At 40.1% G+C, this 9,203-nt stretch overlaps 1 pseudogene across 1 annotated transcript; it reads left to right on the top strand.

The window, feature by feature from the left end:
* Positions 1-1,762: 1,762 nt before the first annotated feature.
* LOC147233537 (leucine-rich repeat-containing protein 3 pseudogene) lies at positions 1,763-7,178 on the top strand (annotated as a pseudogene). The gene is made up of 2 exons (XR_015106228.1): positions 1,763-1,914; positions 6,098-7,178. The product of XR_015106228.1 is annotated as a leucine-rich repeat-containing protein 3 pseudogene (transcript).
* The last annotated feature ends 2,025 nt before the right edge of the window (positions 7,179-9,203 follow it).

The raw sequence follows: 9,203 nt of genomic DNA, 5'->3' as shown, positions 1-9,203 counted from the left end.
GTCAATTTAAATTTTTTTTCTTTCCAAGATTGGTGAGTGAGGCACGGTATCTCCTGCCTCCCTGTGTCTGAGTCTGTGTCTGTCTGTGTGTGTGTGTGTGTGCGTGTGTGCGTGTGTGTGAGACGCATCATTGGGCCAATGTGCCCCAATTTGTAATGCAGGCATCCCTCTATACAGAAGGTTGGCAGTTCAACCGCTGTCGCCCCGTCTGCACGCCAAAGTGTCCTTGGGCACGACCGCCCCATTTGCACGGTTGGCTGGTACTCAGAACCAGAATGATCGTTTGGAAGGAAAAACCTTGACATGTATGGGTAAAAACAAAAATATCTTTTTTTTTTTTTTTTTCCACAATGAAATTCCTTTTTTTTTTTGTCACTCTGTTATCTGTTTTTATCCCTGCTGTTGTCTTCGTCCTTTTAATTGTCTCTTTCTTTCGGCTTTTCCCTTCAGGGGTCGCCACAGCAAATCCACCTTCTCCATCTGATCGCATTCTCTGTATCCTCCTCTGTCACACCAACTACCTTCATATCCTCTCACTACAACCATAAATCTTCTCTTCGGTCTTCCTCTAGACCTCCAATTCCAGCATCCTTCTACCAATATATTAACAATCCCTCCTCTGTTCATGACCCAACCATCTCACTCTGGCTTCTTTGACCTTCTGGCCAAAACATCTAACGTGCTGTTCCTCTGATGGACTCATTCCTGATGCTATCCATCCTGGTCCCTCCCAAAGAGAGCCTCAGCATCTTCATCTCTGCAACCTTCAGCTGTGCCTCCTGTCTTTTTGTCATTGTCACTGTTTCGAAACCATAAAGTGTCGCTGGTCTCACCACTGTCTTGTACACCTTTCCCTTCATTCTGGCTGATGGTCTTCTATCACATCGCAATCAGAATTCTTTATTGATCCCCCAGGGAGGAATTGTTTTACATTGAAAGCAGCTCCTGCTACAGAGTCAAGTGGGGAAGAATCAAAACAGAACTCTATGTAAAAATAAAGAATACAAGAGTGAATCATGAAAAGAAAATAAAAAGAGCAGTCAAGATCAAAACAAATAAATAAAGTTAAATGTATGTAAGATTATATATAAAAAATGTAACGTATATACCTGTACCCCTGACACTTTTCTCCACCCATTCAAACCGGCTTGAACCGGTTTCTTTACCTCTTTTTTTCCACGCTCTGTTGCTCTGGACTGTTGACCCTAAGCACTTGAAATCCTCCAACTTCTTGTTGTCTCTCCTATTTATATTCATATTTATTAATATTGTTGTGAAACGAATTTCCATTCTGGGGATCATTAAAACAACATCTTATCTCTTATCTTATCTTATGGTATTTAAATCTGTGTGTTTTCCTAATCCTAAATTGCTTTCTTCAAACCAAGCAGAACTTTACTTTGTGCGTGTGTTTTTTCTGATAAAATGGTTTAATTCGATTTTTTTTTTTTCTCCAAGTCTTTCAAGACTCTCACCCGGAGCTTTGCGTCTTCGGGGTGAAGTTTGGCGGAGTGGGCGGGACTTTCTGCGGGTTCCCCGCTCTCTGAGGGCGGGAGAGAAAATAAGACCACCGCGGTGCTGGATGCGCTACCGCATCCACGTGCACGCACACATGCACACGCTCTCTCTTTCACACACACACACACACACACACACACACTCAAAACCGATGCATCCGACAGAGCAGGTTAAAGTGACCGGACCGCTGGATCCACGGCGGTTTGCGCGCTTGACGCTGCGCAAGTGCGTGACGTGAAGGATGTTCTCCAGGTCCTGATGCCTTCCGGATGTTTCCCTGGAGTCCAGGCAGACCGAGAAGATCCTGCAGAAACCAGGACCGGGACAGGAGCCCCGAATCCACTCTGCAGCCCCGGGATGGAGTTGCGACTCTGACGAGCTTCGGAGGAAGAATTGGTGAGTTTGCTGTTTCCAGATGTTTCCAGATGTTCATAGACAGATGATCTTCAACAGATGCTCTATGTTTGCAGAAAAAGTTGCTCAGGATACATTTGGTTAATACTCCCCATTTCAAATTTTTTGTTCTGTTCATCCTGTTTTTTTTTTAATTATTTTTGCATTTTTTTTTAATATAAGCCGCGATAGATACACTAATGCTCTGGGTGAAAAACTGGGAAATTGAATTTCTCTTGTAAGTGCGAGGGGAACGATCAATTATACTTTAAGCAGTTATTTGCAAACACTTATCAAAATAAATTTCCCTTGTGTTGTAGCTTTTATTTATTTATTAATTTAGATAATTTGCTTTATTTTATTTTATTTTAATGTTTGATTAATTGGGGCCAGGGGTTCACATTAAGGTAGAAGCTGTTTAATTTTGTTACAAACATTTGTTTTTCCTCATTCTTGCACATTCCTGGTTATTAAAGAGATGGTAAGTTTGATTTCAATTTGAATATAAATGTGTTAGATTAAAAAAAAAAAACAGAGGGCTGATGTTGAAAGTGTTTACAGAGATTTCTAATCATCCTTGATAAGATTTGCCAATTTCTGCATTTCTCTGAGATCATTCTCTGATCTTTCTTACCTGTATTTATTTCTAGTAACTTATTGCCTTCAGGTAAGTTATTGCTTATTTTTAAGGCTTTACATTATTGAACAGAATCTTTTTGTACTATTTTTGCTAGGATTTCTCAAATATGTTCCTATGATCTTCCTGCTTTCTGCCTCTTAGTAAAAGAGACATTACGTTTATCAGTATTAATTTCATTAAAGTGTGCAGGGGAGTCAGAAGCAGGTCCAGATTAGCTCGCTTGACATTCATGCTCCCGATGCTTCCTGCTTATCAGCTCTGTTTGTTGCTCTGATATCTTTCAACCCCCCGCGACGTGTCATCGTGCACGCTGACCTTCAGTGCTCCCACATGCATCACCATTCATAATACAGAAAGAAATCCGGGTTTTTCAAGACTTTGCTCGGGGTTCGAGCCAATCGTCGTCTCGCAGGGATGCGCTTCCTCTCAGCTGATGGATAGACGCCACAGAGGAGACATTTTATTGTGATAATCCTGAACTTTTGCCACTTCTCCCTCCAAAAGGGAGGTAAGGTCAGAAAAAAGGAAAACCTTTACCAAAATGAGACGTTGATCCAATCACATATCTGCAAATATTAATTGGATTAAAAGTTTTAAACAGGGGGGATCATTTACCTGACAAATTGAGCACTGACAGGGTTGCAGAGCCTCCTTTGTGTCATGTTTTCACAAGACAGCGATAGCTTAACCTGCCAGAATCAGCCCTTCACCTTCTATCATCTATTTTGTACTTTAATTATTCATTTTTTCCAACCAAATCCTTGCTTCGGAACTGATTTGACAACTGTAAAGTGGGGGGACCCATTTATCTAAGCAACATGGTTTTACTGCAAAGTTCATTTTTTATTTTGTCAGAAATAAAAGCAATCCAAAACGCAAAGCAATCCATCAACGCAAATAAGAGGTTTCAGACATATTAAAGGCAAAAGTTCAATTTGGTTTAACTCTATCTATCTATCTATCTATCTATCTATCTATCTATCTATCTATCTATCTATCTATCTATCTATCTATCTATCTATCTATCTATCTATCTATCTATCTGCACATTTTGGAGTGATTTTATAAGTCCAACATAAGAAAGTGTTAAAAATTATAGACACGCGTTGAACCTAAGTGTGGTGTTTGGTGGTCAAGCACCTCATGAAAGTTGAACCTGCAGCTGGAGGGAAAAGATAAAAAGTTTAAATTGCAAAGTTTTGGTGATATTAACAGACACATGGCCAGTTCCATCTAAATTGGAACCAGGTACAGAACCATGTTATCAGTGCAGAGCGAGTGGAGCAACTGAAGCAGATCCATCTCCTGTATTTAGTCAGCAAGGACATTCTATCCCTTTAAAATAAGCGTATCTTAATTTTCTCTGACAAGTAAATGAGGAAATTCAAGCAGCTTGTAATCAGAATCAGAATAAGTTCTTAGATCCTCAAGGGCAGCACCTACTCAAGAGATAAAATATAAGCATCATTATACTTAAAAAAATGTAAAAAAAATATGAAAACAAATTGTATATAAAATGAAATATACAAATATATATATTATATTATATTATATTATATTATATTATATTATATCATATTATATTATATACTTGGTATATCCTTTTATATACAATTTGTTTTCATATTTCCTTTTTTTTACGTTTTTTGGAATGGGTTGGAATGGGTGGGTAAAAGTGTGAGGGTTACTATGAGATAGAAGAATATCAGCCAGAATAAAAGGAAAGGTGTACAAGACAGTGGCGAGACCAGCGATGCTGTACGGTTTAGAAAAAGTGACAGTGACGAAAAGACAGGAGGAAGAGCTGGAGGATGCTGAGATGAAGATGTTGAGGTTCTCTTTGGGAATGATGAAGATGGATAGCATCAGGAATGAGTCCATCAGAGGAACAGTACGTTAGATGTTTTGGAGAGAAGGTCAGAGAAGCCAGACTGGTTGGTTCATGTGCAGAGGAGGGATGGTGAATATATTGGTAAACGGATGCTGGAATTGGAGGTCTAGAGGAAGACCAAAGAGAAGATGTAGTGAGAGAGGATCTGAAGGAAGTTGGTGTGAGAGAGGAGGATAAAGAGAATAGGGTTAGATGGAGAAGGTTGAGTCGCTGTGGTGACCCCTGAAGGGAAAAGAAGAAGAAGAAGTTCTGGGTCACTGCACTACACTCACCATAAATATAAGTTACTGCAAAGAAGGAATTATTGTACAAAATGAGTCCAGCCAAATAATTCAAATGCGTGTGAGACTCAGAGCGAGGAGTTTGATTCCTGCCAAAAGCAGGAATGATTTCCTGTGGCGCCCTGTAGATTCAAGATTTGAAGGGTTTATTGTCATATGCACAGCGTGGTTTCCCTGTCCAGTGAAAATCTTACTTTGCTGTCCGCAGTGCATTTGGATTTGTACTGACATTAGACAGGTAGTGTAGACATTGTTATGTATATGAACAGTTTCTCGTTGTGAGGACGGCGCCACACTAATCCGCTGCCATCAGGGAGGACAAAGGAGTGATCAAATTTATAGCGATGCTGCAGACATTGATTGAGCTGATTTTATAACTTTATTGTCCCTGAACAACTGAAGTGATTAACCAATCAGCTTTGGCGGTCCACCAGATAATAGCATTGATTAGCTTGGCCGCAGTAAATAAGGCAACTTTGTCAATCTTTTCTTTTATTTGAATTCCAAACATTATAATACAAACCTGTAATTACCTGTGACTGGTTGGTCTACCCTCAGGTTTAACAGTTACCAGTTTTCTTATTGTGATAAACATAAAAATACTATTTCTGTCATTTATATCTTAAAATCAAATACATTTTTGTATTTGTATGAGTTGTTATCTGGTGTTATCCGGGCATGTCACAGCCCGCAAAATTATTTTCTTTGAATATTTTAATAATTATATTCAATTAATATTAAATTTAGAAACTCCTTAATTGTTTTTCTTTTGTTTAATTTTGTATGGATCATTACATACAAAATAATGTCAGTATATTTATATGATCATTAACGATTTTAAACTTGAAATAAAATGCCCAAAAATGTAAATATTTAAATTGCAATTTTTATTTTGTTCAATTTACATCATACCTTGTTGGCCCGAGCATAAAAATTAAATAAGAAATGTGGCCCACCAGCCAAAATAATTGCCTACCCCTGATCTACACCAATGTCTCACTACTTTTGTTAATTGGATAAGGCCTTTAACGGACAACAATTTTCAATTTTATCCCCTCATGTCTATATTATCCTGTTAATGTATTATTGGCCTCATGCCTCTGTACGATTATATTATATTTTATTATACAAGCGTGGAAGATTGATTAGGGGATGTGATAATGTACTTTCCAAACTTGCCCCCCCATTTATATGGAGCACTATTGGGGTTTCATGTCTGAGGATATTTTACCCAAGCGATAAAACATAATGCGCTGTGGTAAACACGATTTAAGTACTGGCAAGTTCAGCTTGGCAAGAAAATCAAGTTTAGAGTAATGTTATGAATCTTATGCTAAACCTTCCATATTTCAACAATCCTCTCTCATCTTTCAGTGACACACTGATTTCCCGGAGTCAGCGAACTTACGGCGGCCTCCTAAACCCGAAACGCAGCGATGACTTTGCCCGTCGGAAGCTTCTCCTCCCGCCTCTCCTTGCTGGATTACGTCACCTCTGCTTGCTGACACCTCCGTTTCACTGCAATGCAAACCCGTGCACACTTGATCCTTCGGTGTTGGATCGGCGCCCGGTCACCCGCAACTGCCACTGTCAATGATGAACAGTAATTTGACGGTGAATGTTGAAAAGTTCCCGGAGAATGAAACTTTAGCCGCCCAAGTGCAGACTCATGGGGACCTCTCAGAGTTGCGGGTCATCCATTGCGGCTTCTTCCCATCGTTCTTTTTGCTTAGCGGGAACATTGTGGCTTCTGCTGACGATCATGGCGGCGTACGCTTGCCCTAGGAGCTGCCACTGCTCGGAGCGGAATGGCGTGGTGGTGCAGTGCACCTCCCGGAACCTGGAGAGCATCCCGCCGAACCTTCCCAAGGAAACGGTCATTCTCCTGCTCTCCTCCAACCGAATCAGATACATCCCCAAGGAGGCCTTCACGGATCTCCACCGTCTCAGGGAACTGGATCTATCGCACAACGCCATCGAGAGCGTGGAGATCGGCGCGTTCCACGGAGTCTCCGAGGGCCTGAGGGCCTTGGACCTCTCCAACAACCAACTCAGCAGCCTCCCGAAGGACACTTTCGCCAAGCTGCACGCACGGATCCGCCTGTCCAACAACCCGTGGCACTGCGAATGCTCGCTGCAGGAGGTGCTGCGGGAGCTGCGGCTCGACCCCGAAACGGTCAACGAGGTCAGCTGTTACACCTCGACGCAGGAGGAGTACGTGGGGCAACCGGTGATCCAGGTGCTGGACTCCGGGATCAACTTTTGTAACTTCCACCAGAGGACGACGGACGTGGCCATGTTCGTGGCCATGTTCTGCTGGTTCTCCATGGTGACGGCTTACATCATCTATTACATTCGGCACAATCAGGAGGACGCCAGGCGGCACATGGAGTACCTCAAGTCGCTGCCCAGCTCTTCCCACATCAGCAACGACACCGCAAGCAGCGTGTTTTAGAGCGCCATTACGCCCGCGGAGAAAGACGACACGACGGATGAAATTGCACGGAAGAAAACTGATGACGGAAATTACATTTTCGGGAATGTGAGGGAAGTCGAGAAGTGGCAGCTTTATAATGAGGGACATTCTGCTCTGTGATGGAAATGCGACACAAGCACAAAAACGTTACGTAGACGTTTTCAAATCTCACTCGAGCTAGAAAACTATGATTATGATAATTCATCTGGTGAGTTTTACCACTTTACGCAAATGTGTGACATCGGGGATGGTTGAGATGTTGAAGATTCACTCCCCTGCCTTTCAAAACGACACAAGAGGGTCAGATTTAGAAAAAAAAAAAAAAAAAGTTGACGTTTTATGCGAAATACATAAAATAATCCCGGAGGAAAACTGTTTTGGAAATCTTGATTGTGAGCACAATGGGGAAAAAGGATGCAAACCTGCAGACAATCAGAGCTCTGAGGAATGAAGTACCTGGAGCAGCAGGGTAGGATCCTTATTTAGATTATAGTTGTTTCCTTTCTGAGGAAAAGGGAGAATGTTTTAGTTTACTTTTTTAATGTACACAATGGATCTCTATTTGTGTTGCAGTAAACAAAATAAGAATACTTATCTCAAAAGATGGCCCAGATTTTTTTACAATCTCTGCTTTCACTGTTGTTACTAGATATCAGAGGAGGATGTTCTGTATTCTATTGAGAAAAACGGACAAACAAAAGTTATTCAGATAAGAGAAGGGGAAAGAAAATGCAGGGAAATAACTGCAGCATGTGAATAATGCAGGTGAGAAGGATAAAAATGAAGAAACTTTTTGAAAAAAAAAAAATGAGAATATTGTTATGTTTAAGTACATTTATGACATGAATGACCAGTTTTTAAAACTTTTTATCTGATGATTGTGTTGGTGATGATTGTGTTGGTTGACCCAACTCAAAAAAAACAAACAATGCGTATAAATTAACAATAACATTTTTGTCTTAAACTAACCACTCTGAAATCTTCTGATATTCATTCAGCCTGAATATTCTGGTTGGCAACACAATCATATAATCATGTGGATTTTTTTGACTTTCAAAAAAAAAAAATCAGGAGGGTCAAATGAATAAAGATATGCATTAATTCTCTGTCAACGACCTGTATTTTTGCACTGAATCGCTTCATTGTAATTTAAAATTGCTTCATGTTGTGGAAAAGAAACTTGCCATGTATTTTGGAGACTATGGAGAGACCTTTTATTCAAGAAATTGGATTAATCTGAGGGCAGCGAGACTGTACACGACGCAAAGCAGGATGGTTTTAGCTTGAGGGAAACCTGATGCGATGACGTGTACACACACACACACACACACACACACACACACACACACACACACACACACACATTCATCGTGAGTTTTTAAGTCATTAATCGCACAAAATGATTGTAAATGACATGTAATTGAATTATTACATTTGTTTTAAATTGGTTCTACATTGAATATTTTCATTTGATCAGGTCAGTGTTCAGTGAAACATCTAAAATTTGTTGATAAATAAAAAAAGAAATAAAACCATTACTCTTCTCTTTTACATAATGTTGCGGCGGTGTTTCTGTCAATCAGATGTGTCACAACCACAATCAATCTGAGTAAGATGAGACACATAAATCTTTCATATTAGAATTTTTTTATTATTATTATTATTATTATTATTATTATTATTATTATTATACTAACTATGCTTCTGTGGCAAAACAAGTGAGCAAGAGAAAGACAGGGATCATAATTTGAGTTAGACTGTAGAATAACATATTATTCACTTTGCAGCAACTGATCTCAACCCTCTTATGAACTTTATGACTGTAAACAACCTCACACTTATTCCCTCATGTGCCGCTAATGGACACGAGCAATAAGTCATCCAGCAACGTATTCTGCCAAATTGACCGGAGTTGCCGTTTTTCTTGGACAGGCTGTCCCATCAGTCAGTGCTTTTATCAGCTAAAGCCCTGCTTTTTGATTTAGAATGATAAGACGTGTTGCA

Source organism: Fistularia commersonii, chromosome 6 (genome assembly GCF_037954325.1).
Source record: "Fistularia commersonii isolate RoL2024-O1a breed Wild chromosome 6, RoL_Fcom_v1.0, whole genome shotgun sequence".
NCBI classification, from domain to species: Eukaryota; Metazoa; Chordata; class Actinopteri; order Syngnathiformes; family Fistulariidae; genus Fistularia; species Fistularia commersonii.
This window is presented reverse-complemented; position numbering and strand designations above follow the sequence as displayed.